Raw genomic sequence first — 12,644 nt, 5'->3', positions numbered from 1 at the left:
CTGATACAGGCATACATCCTGTACACATTTTACACAGACAGGGCAAAAGAAAGGAAAAGCTGTGCTGCCCAATAAGGAATGACTATTTCTGCCTGTGTATTGAATCTGAGCAAATTTAATATGGCATTTGTCAACCAGTTGTAAGGATTACAGTAGATAGGATAATAAAGTGAGGCATCATATGGAGAGTAAGTTTGCCCAGTAACTTTGTGATTTCATAAGGGAATGAGTGGAGTCATTAGTGGATATGAAGAGCTCAGAGAGCTGCAGAGCTGCAGTACCAGTCTATGATACAGTAGGCGGTAGCAGTTCAGCATGCACTGTAAATAACCATAGAATACTGTGATTGCTGAGCCAATTCATAGTGAACGCACAGTAGTAGCTGTGGAGGCAGGGGCGGATCTAGAAAACGACTGTACCCGGGGCGATTTAGGGGGGGGATTTAGGCCCCGCCCCTTTCTAACAGTTTAGGCTGCCGACGGCTGCACAGTATGTGCAGGTCCGTTCAGCCGTGACAGGCAGGGACAATGTGCTGCCCGGCTGCTCTGATTGTGTTTTAAACACAATCAGAGCAGCCGGGCAGAACACTGTCCCTGCCTGTCATGGTTGGACGGACCTGCACATACTGTGCAGCCATCGCCAGCAAGTGTCTGCTAGGGGGGGCGATCGCCCCGATCGCCCCCCCCCCCCCCCCCCTGGATCCGCCACTGTGTAGAGGCACCTGTACTTCACATGTTTTTGAAGATGTTGAAGATGTACCAATGGTAAAAGGGAAACAACAAGGAGCTAATTTCATTTAACAGGCTAAACCATATGTACTACCTTCCATTAATACAGAAATTCTCTTCCTCCCCAATTACACTGGCAGCTATCCATCAAGGATGTCTTCAGCACAAACATAACTGGTAATATTTATGGACACTGCATACTATGTAAGGTGTTTGGAGAATTCCCAACATATTAATCCCATTTGGTTTACAATTGAATAGACTAAAGTGTTATGGTGCCTGCAATTGTTTCTAACATTTTGTTTAGGGGAAGTCAGTGGCAAACATATGGAGAAAGAAAATACAGTATTATTAAGAAGCTAAGGGGCATATTTAATAAAGCACGATAGTGCTTTTAACGGGTAATTAAGGTCCCACAGTGTCCTCTGCAAATTTATTAAGGGGGCATCGCAGCAGATATCATGGATATCTGCTGCTTTGCACTCCTCTTCGTTTTTGGGAGCAGTCACCATTCAACAGAATGGTGACTGCTCCTGGCCGCAATCTAACAAGTCCCGAAAAAACATTTTTTTCGGGAACTTGTCATGTTAATGTACGCCAGTTGAAGCTGGCGTACATCATCCGAATTGAGGAAATCTAATGCTGTCAGCTCTGCTCCGGAGAGCAGAGCTGTACAGCGCAGGTGTGGAGGGATCACATGATCCCTCCCTGTCACTCAGCGCTCTCTATCGTTGCAGAGACAGAGAGGGGATCTGTGTGCGCATGTCCAGTTCTTGGAACTGGACATGCGCACTTGCAGAGTGAAGAGAAGACCCGAAGACAGCGCTTCCGAAGAGGGGGGTAAGTATGTTTTTTTTTTATCACTGAAACAGCAGTTTTTCGGAACTGCTGTTTCTGTGCACGGCTGTACATAAATGTGAGAAGTAGTTCAATCCTTATCATTGCGATAAGGATTGAAAACTACTTTTCACTTTATGTGAATAATGATAAATGTGCCCCTAAGTTGGTTGTTACAAATATACATGTTCTGGGTTCATGGGTGGCAGTTGTAGAGAAGATGATTGCTATATTTTTTGTAAATAGAGGCTGCTTTGCTTCTGTTATCATGGACAAAATGTTCTCTGAAAGCATCCTTGACCTTTTACATACCATGCACTATATTACACAATTGTTTTAATTTCTACTGTGGAAATGTGTTCTTGCTGTTTAGTTTACATAGATGGGTCATTGGAGTCTCCTGGGGACCTACCAAAACAGGGGGGCGGAGATGAGCCCCAAGTAAATAGAACTATTTATTCTAACTTAAGCTCCACCTAAAACAAAATTTTAAAGTTATCTAAGTTTGCCCAATGAAACAAAATGTTGCTTACATCTGCAGAATTCTCCAGATCTTGACCATTTAGAGTTCTCCAAGCAAGTGATAGTGTTTTTACTGCCAGGAACACGTATATATCCAGGTTTACAATCATACTTTACAGTTGATGCAATTGCAAACGTTGTTTGTTTAAGAAACTCTTCTTTCAGTGTCCCATGAGCAATTTCTGGAGGATATCCACAATCACCTATACCAAAACATAATTTAAATGTTTGCCTTTGGTAGAGCAATCACAACACATACATTAATAAGGGGAAATTTTACTTTTGACCCAGTAGTGGACCCCAAAGTCAACCAGAGAACAAACACTTTTTGGTAATGCCCCCAACAACAACGCTAACACAAGCATGGACTATTGTGCTACCTGCTGCTGCTGTTGCTGCTTTGAGTGTTCAGTTTCACATCAGTGAACAGGATCAGGTTCTGGTGTGCAATGTGTTTTTCCAAATCTGTCCCAGTTTTGAGGACAAAACTGGTACAGCTGGAAGTGCCATGACATCCATTTAAATCAAAGACAGTATTGAGACTTCCCCAATGTTGTTGTTGGTGATGACAAACTAACTAATTACAATGTCAAATTACAAAACGTGCTTGTGATATAAGATGCATCAGTGATCCCAGATCTTAGCATGCATGGCTCCTGCAGTTTTGTCTGTTTCATTAGGGGATGCCAGTCCAGCTGCTATTTTTATTGCTGCAGCATCACTGGAAGTTAGCAGTAGCATCCAGGTACAAAGAGATGCCTTGGCAGCGATTACCGTAGACACAGGACCTCATTCTATAATTGTCCCTGACTTACCAGTATTTCACACTGTCAATAGTAGGCTCTGTGAAGGCCTTGTTGACCTCAATGATGCTTCCCTGCAATCTATGCAGTGCCATTGTGTGGAGGTTCCAGACATTGGGATGCATAAACACCGCTGCACTCCTCCAGCACCTGTATGGGTGTACAGGAGGGTGAGGTTGGCACAGACTTGGTGACAAATGCAGAGGTTGCTACTTGCTTTGGAACTGTGATGTATGTAATTCCTGTAATTGTGTGTGTATTCGAATGAAGGGATATTCTGAATCTTATATTGTGCTGTATTTAGTTGGTGTATGAATCTATCTTCTATGTAATGTGTTTCCTGCAGTTCTACAATAGAGAAGCATGCAATAACCAATGGGTCATGGCTACTAAATATTTTTCTTGAAATATAAGTCACAGACTTAACAGGAACCTCTACCGCTCTGTGTCTGTGGCACTAATAACAGTGGAGACCCTAGCAGAACGGATGGTGCCATTGAAAAAATTCAGAGGGCCAAGCATTGGTGTACACAGTCTGCTGTGACACTGTAAAACTGGTGGCTTCTTAGGTTCCTATGTTAGACTGTTTGCTATTCCTGTTTTGAAAGAATATGTTTTGATAAGCAGGGTTCAGACTCAGTCAAAATATATGCACATCACTCACTCTAAACAATTCCAGACTATATAATGTGAAGTTCACCAGGAACATGTTGAGAATGAATATGTTCAGCTGCATGGTTCCTTTGGTTCCAATACTGGAAGTCTACCACCTTCTTGAATGTGACCTAGGACACAGTAAATGAAGGACTTTTTTCTTATTTACAGATGCTGTTTTGACTTTCCCCATGTTTTGTCCCTGACTGTTGGTGTTTGTTTATCACCTTGATTTCAACAGCAGACTATGGAGTCTATTTAGGACCCCATAGTCTGCTGTTCATATGTTCCTCACGTTAGTTATCATTTCTTATCGCATTGATAAGAAATTATATAATGTGCCTATTTATTAACATCGTTTAGCTGGGACAGCTTCTCTGATAGGAGTCTGTCGCGGTGAATAGTTTTTAGTTCAGTGATCGAAATTGTGATCACTCTACTTACAGGTTCTAATGGCTTTCACATCATTTGCGATGAGGAGGAGCACCAAGCCTACAGGATGGATGTGAAGATCCCTCTTCTGCGATGTTTTCTACATAGACTAGAACGGCTAGTGAGATTGTCAGATGGTGTTAGCTAGGGCCGGACTGGCCATCTGGCACTTCTAGTGATACTGCCGAAAGGGTTGTACGAGTGAGTGAAAATGTCTGCACGGGGGAAGAAAGTGAAAATGACTGCAGGGGGGGCAATAACTGTAGGAGGAGGAAAATAAAAATGGCCAATAATGTGTGTAGGGGACAGTATATGACTATAATGTGTGTGGGGGACAGTGTATGACTATAATGTGTGTGGTAGACAGTATATGACTATAATGTGTGAGTGTGAGGGGACAGTATATGAATATAAAGTGCGAGGGAAGGGGGTCTTAATATAATGTAGGAGGTAGGCAATTAATCTAATGGTGAATTGTGAGTAGGGGCTAATTATTGGGTACTATTTTATTTGTGGGTGATGGTGGGGCAATTTAATTTAATAGTGGGCCCTATCAATTTAATATGGGGTGATTGGATCTTTAATTTTATGCTGGGGTGATTTAATAGCTATTGATTAAATGTAAGGCTGTTTGGGGAAAATGAGATCTATTTATTAAATGTGATTACGAATAATTTAATGCCTGGGATGGTTGTGGGAAATGGTTATAATTATTAAATGTAAATGCTATTTAATTTCTTGCTGGGGTTGTTTGGAGAGAAATAGATTTATTTATTAGGTGGGAATGCTATTAATTTAATGTCAGGGCTAGTTGGAGTGAAATAGATATACTTATCAAATGTGAATACTATTATTTTAATGTTGGGGCTGGAGTGAGGCCTAATTTTAAAACATGGGTGCTAAATTGATTTAACACTGGGACTGGTTGGATTTTTCTAAATTTCATGTACCCATTTTTTTTTTTTCAAATAGGGCCCCCAACATTCCAGGATCCAGACAAGAAGCAACTGATCTAAAGACAATAGCAGCCACAAGTGGTGAAAGTGACAAGACAGGTAGGAGAGACCAGGACAGTCTGCCAACTGTCGTGAATTTGGTGGGTGACTGTCCCGCTTAGTCAGGATTTGATCTGACTGCAAGAACAGTTGGGAGGTAAGTCCTGCTTCATACAGTACTGCTTGTGAGGGCAGAACTGTGTGAACCTAACAGTAGTGCTCACCGTATTGCCTGTGTATTTGTTGAAAAATGTATCTAATAATCATATTACATCATAGGAGCACCCCTGTCTTGAGAGCCTAGGGCCCCCCAAGCCATATTCCAGCTCTGGTTAGCAAGAGGAATCTGAAAGTTGCTCCTAGTCCCTGGACAGGACACAGCCTGCAGAGAAAGCCGAGGAGCTCTAAGCCTCATGAGATTTATTAATCTCGTGAGACTAAGAGCTTCCCTGCTCCCTCTACAGGAAGTTCCCACCCTGATGGATGTCAGCAGCATCAGAAGCATAGATAAGTACAGTGGACTGGGGGTGCCGTAATGTGTCTGGAGGGGGGTGATGTGGATGGGAAGGGTGTGATAAATGTAATGTTTTATTATAATGTATCTATCAATGTTCCATGTTGATCATGCCCCCAACATAATGTGGCCACAGTTTTTTCCTGCTCGTCAACAGAGGTGGGCCTGTATGCTTCAAATGCCAGGGCTAAATTTTAGTCCCAGTCTAGTCCTGGGGGTAAATGTATCAATCTGCGGGTTCTTCAACACCCGCGTGTTCAGCCTCTACCGCGATTAAATTTCAAACGGCGCTGCATTGTAAAGGGAAGTTAACCCTTTACAATGCAGCGCCGCTTGAAATTTAATTGCGGAAGAGGCTGAACACGCGGGTGTTGAAGAACCCGCAGATTGATACATTTACCCCCTGGTGTTAGCTGTCAAGGTACACAGCTGATATTGACAATATCTACCACAGTTACTTTACTGTTGTGAGACACTGCTGTCTTTATAGCTTTTAGCATTTCCAGGTGCAGGTCTGAAACAAGTAGCATATCGACATTTTTTTATCAGGATGGCACTGATTTCACCTCTGTTTGTTGAAATTTTGTGTGCGTGTATTTTATGTAGTTTAAGTAGTTTAAGTTTGCGATGAACATATCGATTTGGAGGATTTCATGAATTTCAGCGATCCCAAAATCGCTTTTGGAATTGGTGCAGATTTGCCATAAATTTGCCTAATATTTTACACCAACCAGAAAATCTTGCAACCATGTTTCCTTTAACAAAGTAGACCAGGGATAATCTGTTTTACCATTGTTTCCAACAGGAATTGGTTATGCAGTTGTAACTGAACCAGCTCATTCGCTCCTTTATAAACCTGGCCAGTACTGTTTAAAGTTAAAAAAATAAATAGATGAAAACTAACAACATGTCGCCCTCCCACAATCCTCAACCATCCCTACTGCTAGACATCATGTGCTGTTTTTTCCTATAACAGGGAGTCCAGGGGCAGAGCCGGATTTAGACCTCATAGGGCCCTAGGCAAGATACTGGTTTGGGCCCCCAAATGCCCGCCGGGCCGCCCCCCCGGCATAGATTATATTAACTGTTAATACCTACTAGAGATGATAGTGCAAACAATGATATATAAATAAATATTAACTTTTAATTAAATCCTTACATAAAACAGAGCACAAATAATGTTATACATAGCTTTAATTAATTACATTTAAATAATAGGAGTTTTTTCAATAATCTGTTACAATGATTACTTTTCATTACTCACGTTTGCTGATGAAAAGAAAGGTTATTTCACTCCCTGACGGTTGGTATTATTGGCCCAACTCTGCACAGTCTACCTCGATCCTCCGTATGATGTCACTTCAGTCCCTGCACACCCAGTCCAAGCACACTGAGCCTGCGCAAGCTTTCACAGCTCCCTCCTACAAAAAATGTATTTTGCCAAATAAGTTGCAGTACAGAAGAGAAAAAAATATCCCCAACACATCACTTTTGCTCCTCCTTCACATTGTTTCCCCTTTAGTACACTGTACTCCCTTCATCAACACACTGTGCCTTCCATATTTTTTCTCCCCTTGTTTATTTCACCTCACACTGCCTGATCCACATTTCTGTCATCATGCCCCTCTGCTATATATTTTTTCCATTATGCCCCTCTGCTTCATATTCTATCATTATGCCCCTCATGCCCCTCTGCTTCATATTTCTATTATTATGCCCCTCATGCCCCTCTGCTTCATATTCTATCATTATGCCCCTCATGCCCCTCTGCTTCATATTTCTATTATTATGCCCCTCATGCCCCTCTGCTCCATATTCTATTATTATGCCCCTCATGCCCCTCTGCTTCATATTCTATCATTATGCCCCTCTGCTTCATATTTCTATTATTATGCCCCTCATGCCCCTCTGCTTCATATTCTATCATTATGCCCCTCATGCCCCTCTGCTTCATATTTCTATTATTATGCCCCTCATGCCCCTCTGCTCCATATTCTATTATTATGCCCCTCATGCCCCTCTGCTCCATATTTCTATTATTATGCCCCTCATGCCCCTCTGCTCCATATTCTATTATTATGCCCCTCATGCCCCTCTGCTCCATATTTCTATTATTATGCCCCTCATGCCCCTCTGCTCCATATTCTATTATTATGCCCCTCATGCCCCTCTGCTCCATATTTCTATTATTATGCCCCTCTGCTCCATATTCTATTATTATAACCCTCATGCCCCACATTTCTGTCAACATGCCCCCTCCCTTAATGCCTGTTCCAAATTCCTCTTTCATGGGCCCTCCGTTAGTTAACTTACCTTTTAATTTCCTTTTCCTTTTCTCTGTTCTGTTCTCTTCTTTACTTCTTTTTTTCTATGGCGCGCGTTCTCGGCTCCGGCAGTGCTCCTCTCCTTCTCTGCCACTGAAAATGACGTCGGGCGGGATGCACGCCCGACGTCATTTTCAGTGGCAGAGAAGGAGAAGAGACTGCCGGGTCCCGACGGTCAGCTGACTTTTTTTTTTCTTCTTTTTTTTTTTTTCTTAAATCCTTTATTAGCGTTATGCAGGCGGCCAGAGTGGGATGGCAGGCGGAGGGGAGCGCCCCTCTGCCTTGCCTTCCCCACTCACCGTCAGCTCTGGCAGGGCCCTCAGGGTACCGCTGGGACCTAGGCATTTGCCTAGGTTGCCTAGCGGTAAATCCGGCCCTGTCCAGGGGCATGGGGTCTCCTTCCATAGTGAAAAATAGCCCTAGGCTGGACAGCAAAGGGCTGGTGCCTTTAATGGGTGGGTGACACAAAAACAGCATGACCTCTTCCCAGCATTTACCAGCTTCACACTGACAACTTGACAAACTTAATTTAAACAAATTATTTCAGACAGCAAGGGCATGTTCATGTAGCTGATACAAAATTAGACATGGGTGCATCCGCAGATAAGGCATATCTCTTGTGGGTGCTGAAGGGCTGGTTCAATGATGATGATGACTATTAGCAGCATTATCTAGCTACTTATGATTGGCTGATTGTGTATTGATCTCTCCAGCTGATAGAATTTAAATTATTAGCATCGGAGGTATATTATATCAAAAAGGGGGTGTCCATTTGCATTACTTGCTTGACATTTCCATTTGGAAAGAAGAATCCCAAATGATGTTTAAAGAGGTAAACGACAGAAGTGGAGGTGTTTGTATATCATCAAATTTTATGTTGAAAATGCAACTTTCACATTTATTAATAATTGTCAAGGCATTATTCTCTCTTGAGTACACTTTTATGTATTACATTATTATATTTTGCACAAAAAGGATAATGTAATTTTAGCATTTACTTCTAACACTGTCAAGCCACATGTCTATGCTAATTATACACACTTGTATGCCTCATGTATGCTTGATGTATGCCTGGCGGAGATGCTACTGTTTTTGAGCTGGACACATCTTGAGATGCAGCCGACTCGACAGATACATTTAAGTACGTCATTTCCTACTTAGGTTTAGAATACAAATGTCCAACTCTAAATGAGCCCCATAGTAAAGTACTAATTATTAAAGTTCCTCCTGTAATCACAACAATTGGATACCACTATTGCAAAACTGGATGTTAGCACATTATGTAAACTATAAAAATCACTTAATGGAGCAATAGGCGGATCGCAATCTTCATCTACTCATTCAGTGTGGTAGTGAAAGCAGAAAGAACAAAGTCAGGCTTCTGAATGTTTTGCCGGAGTTTGAATTGCCTTAAATGTGACATTTTGATGCTTCAATATAGTTTACGCTGCATTGTTCTACCTTTCCTGAATAGATTTTCAACCCCCAGATGATTAATTACAATATTTTATATAAACTCACAGTGAACTGCTGTAATAAAAGATGAAAACAAAATTATCCACAGAATGGGAAGGACTGAGGATGACTTTTTCTCCATTCCAGAAATCTAAAACTCCGACAATAAGCAGCTGGATAGAGATCTGTGGAAATTAAAAACCAATATGTATATAAGTATCAGCAAAAAATTGTAGTCATCTACGACACAGACAAATGCAAAGGTGCCTCACATTTTGTGGTGTGGATATTTAGCTGGAGCACAAGTGTATTCATTACTGACTAACATATTATAAAGGGGCTAATTATTTCACTTGTGACCTGGAAAACATGCACTGTTAGTGGTCCCTGAGGACTAAATGTGGGAAACCCTCTGCACTTACACTGGAGCATACCACCATCCTGATTTTTACTTCTCATCTGAACAGAGCTATTGAATGACATTTTGTAACAATTTGATCTAAGACTGATTTACAGATTTTTATTAATTTGAAATTTAGATTTTTTCTCCTTAAAAAAAAATATACTTGTTTTACCATCATTTCTGTATTTAATTACTCGTGACTGGCAGCTGCTGCCTTTATTTCAAATGTATCTTTCCATTACATTGATTTATGGATGCATGGTAGTGCTCTTCCCCTATAGACAGGGACGGGCTGGACCGGGGGGCAGGGGGGCAGCGGTCTCCCAGGCCGCTCTGTCTAACAGCTCTTTGGGCCGGCTGCCCCCCCCTCTCCGTGGATGCAATAATGGCCGAATACTACCGTCGGCCGCATCACTTGTCACGTGATGCGGCTGCGTCAGCGCATGGGCGGCCGCATCGCGTGTCATGTGGTGCGGCCGCCTGTGCGCCCCCCCGGGCTGCAACCTGCCAGCCCGCGCCAGCCTATAGAATTTACCTATACAGAGCAAAAGGCATCTCATATGGCCAAGGTCAAATTACCTCCACTTACATGTAATATTATGTCTGCCTTGCACAGTTAAAAAGGCTCAGTAGTCTCCAACTAAAACAAAAACTCCTTTTAATACAGCAGTCTCCACTAGTTTAAGTTTATCATCTTACAAAATGAAATTCCTTTCTTGCATTTATGCACACTATGGGGCAATATTGCCAATCTCCTTCATATCGAACATTGCGATCTGTTTATGTCTTACCATCTGCAACAATCTTTAGGAGCAAGCAAGTAATACTCTCCAAATTACCATATTACCACAGCAGTCTGTGGACATTGGTGAAACAACTGGAACATTACGTCACACGTAGAATACAAAGACTTGTGTATTGCACCCCTGCATTTTTCTGCTTTAAGGGCTGACACCTCCCCCACAGCACCCCAACCCTTTTCCAGGAGCTTATTAAAGCTCCATAAACCAACCTGAAATAAGGACACAAACACAGTTTTAACTTTTGGCGCCCTAAGGTCACAGTTTTAATTATTAGCAAAAAATGGTGGCAACAAAAGCAGATGCAGTGAAACAGCTACCAGTCAATACCTACAATAAATTGGGGTGGCTATCCGGCACTGAAACCCCGGCGCTACTTTAAAGGCGTCAAAAAGACTCCACTCCTTCTGGCCTCAGAGGCACGTTCCAACAAACAATACCCCAGGCACGTAAACAAGTAACCCTGAAGAGACTAGAGCGAAAGAGTGAGACTACTGTGGCCAAACATAAACACTTGCGTCCTTGTATTAGACTGCTGACTGCACTGCTTTCCCACCGACTGTGCCTTGTCTGAATTAGGAATAAAACAAGTTAATAAGAGAAAAACAAAAACACATGATGTTAGTGACTCATAATAATGTACATCAATCTCAGGGAGGGTGGGAGGGAAATCCTGAAGACAAGAGGATGAGCTTCACATGAGCCTAGGCTTATCAAGACTCCACCCCAATGAGCCTATTGGCTACTTCAAAAGCCTAAGAAAAAGTTTAACCCTTGAAGTTAAGTGCTGTGGTGATAATGCAGACCCACCGCTTAATAGCATTCGTCCCCATTCGAGTCCTCATTTATAAAAATAACCCCGAATGACTGGTAATAAGCAGTCATGGCAGATAGATTTGCCAACTGTTCTGTTTTCACCAGGACAATTAGGTTTTGCAATGATCTGTCCTGTTTACAGGATAATGTAATCTTGAAGACTGGACACTTCAAAGTAATGCAGTTTGCACAATTCTAGGTGCTCACTGACCATAACCTATTCGAGGAAAAACTGCCAGCACCCAAGATTTATCAAGTGAACATGAAAGGTTACATTGGGGAACAGTTTCTTTTAAATTAAATGTGCAGCAAAAAAGGTCTTTGATTTACTGATTTATAAAAAAGGCTGTAACTACAGAAAATTACCCCAAGGTTATTGCAGTTGGAAAGCAAGTGGGGGAAAGCAGATGCATTCTATTAACACACTTGAAGAAAGGAAATCAGAGTGGCAGGTGGGGAACAAAAATTCAAACCTATCGGTTTCTCCCATATTTTCTGGTCTTAGCTTAAACTATCCAAAGATAAACTAACTGATTAGTGTAACATATTTGTGAAAGTGTTGTCTCTAGAGTAAAGATGAGTGAAATTGTGGTTTTGATCTTAAACATTTTGATCTTATAGCATTTCACTGCAGAACTGGCCTTTTCACAAACATACAAAATTTCAGTGGTACAATCTTCAAGCTATTGCTTTGCAATTCCATATAATGCCATTCCGCACTCTATTTGGAACAGCTAAGGCCAAATTCTGCCAGTGAAACATGCTAAACTTCGCAGTCAAATGTGGAATGAAAAACAATTTAATTTAAAAGTTTTAAAAATGTGGCTATTGGCTATGGAAACCCCTAAGAATATGGCAGAAAATGTTAACAATATATATATATTCAGAATATATGTCTTACCTAGCTATACAGGCTTGTCCAAATCTCCCACTCCAAAATTAAGTATCACACTCTCATGGAACTGTTATTCACAGATTGTGTTGACATAGATTCAGAAAAGTCCATTGACTTCTATGTTAATGATTACATTTGCTGTTTACTAACCCAGTTTTTGAAAGAAATTGTGAAAACAGTGTTCCACATTTACTTCCAAAATATTTAGGGGATTGATTGAATCATATAATATTGAATTCATTACATATTATATATAATTACAATCCCATTAATGAAGGATAAACTATTCAAAACACATCACAAAAATATTTAAATGGATATAAAGTAAGAGTATCTAATAGCGCTTAAACCTCCCAAAACATCACAAAAACTTGAATTAGATATATTTCTATTGTGATGCAATTCCTGTAACTGTTGGGTGCATTCTACAGGTCATTTATGAACCACAGAATATGTGGGATCTCAT

The 12,644-nt window shown here is 41.3% G+C and overlaps 1 protein-coding gene across 3 annotated transcripts in view; it reads right to left on the bottom strand.

Moving 5' to 3' along the window:
• LOC142138990 (complement component receptor 1-like protein) overlaps window positions 1–12,271 on the bottom strand; it is a 114,641-nt gene extending 102,370 nt beyond the window's left edge. For all 3 annotated transcript variants that reach the window (XM_075196189.1, XM_075196190.1, XM_075196191.1), the window contains exons 1-3: window positions 12,185–12,271; window positions 9,331–9,449; window positions 2,099–2,290 (exon numbers count right to left, since the gene is read on the bottom strand). The gene's annotated coding sequence lies outside the window, so the exon portion shown is untranslated. The remainder of the gene's footprint in view (window positions 1–2,098; window positions 2,291–9,330; window positions 9,450–12,184) is intronic.
• Window positions 12,272–12,644: the final 373 nt, after the last annotated feature.

This window comes from Mixophyes fleayi, chromosome 2, assembly GCF_038048845.1.
Source record: "Mixophyes fleayi isolate aMixFle1 chromosome 2, aMixFle1.hap1, whole genome shotgun sequence".
NCBI classification, from domain to species: domain Eukaryota; kingdom Metazoa; phylum Chordata; class Amphibia; order Anura; family Limnodynastidae; genus Mixophyes; species Mixophyes fleayi.
The sequence above is the reverse complement of the archived record's forward strand: the minus strand, read 5'-3'. Positions and strand labels throughout refer to the sequence as shown.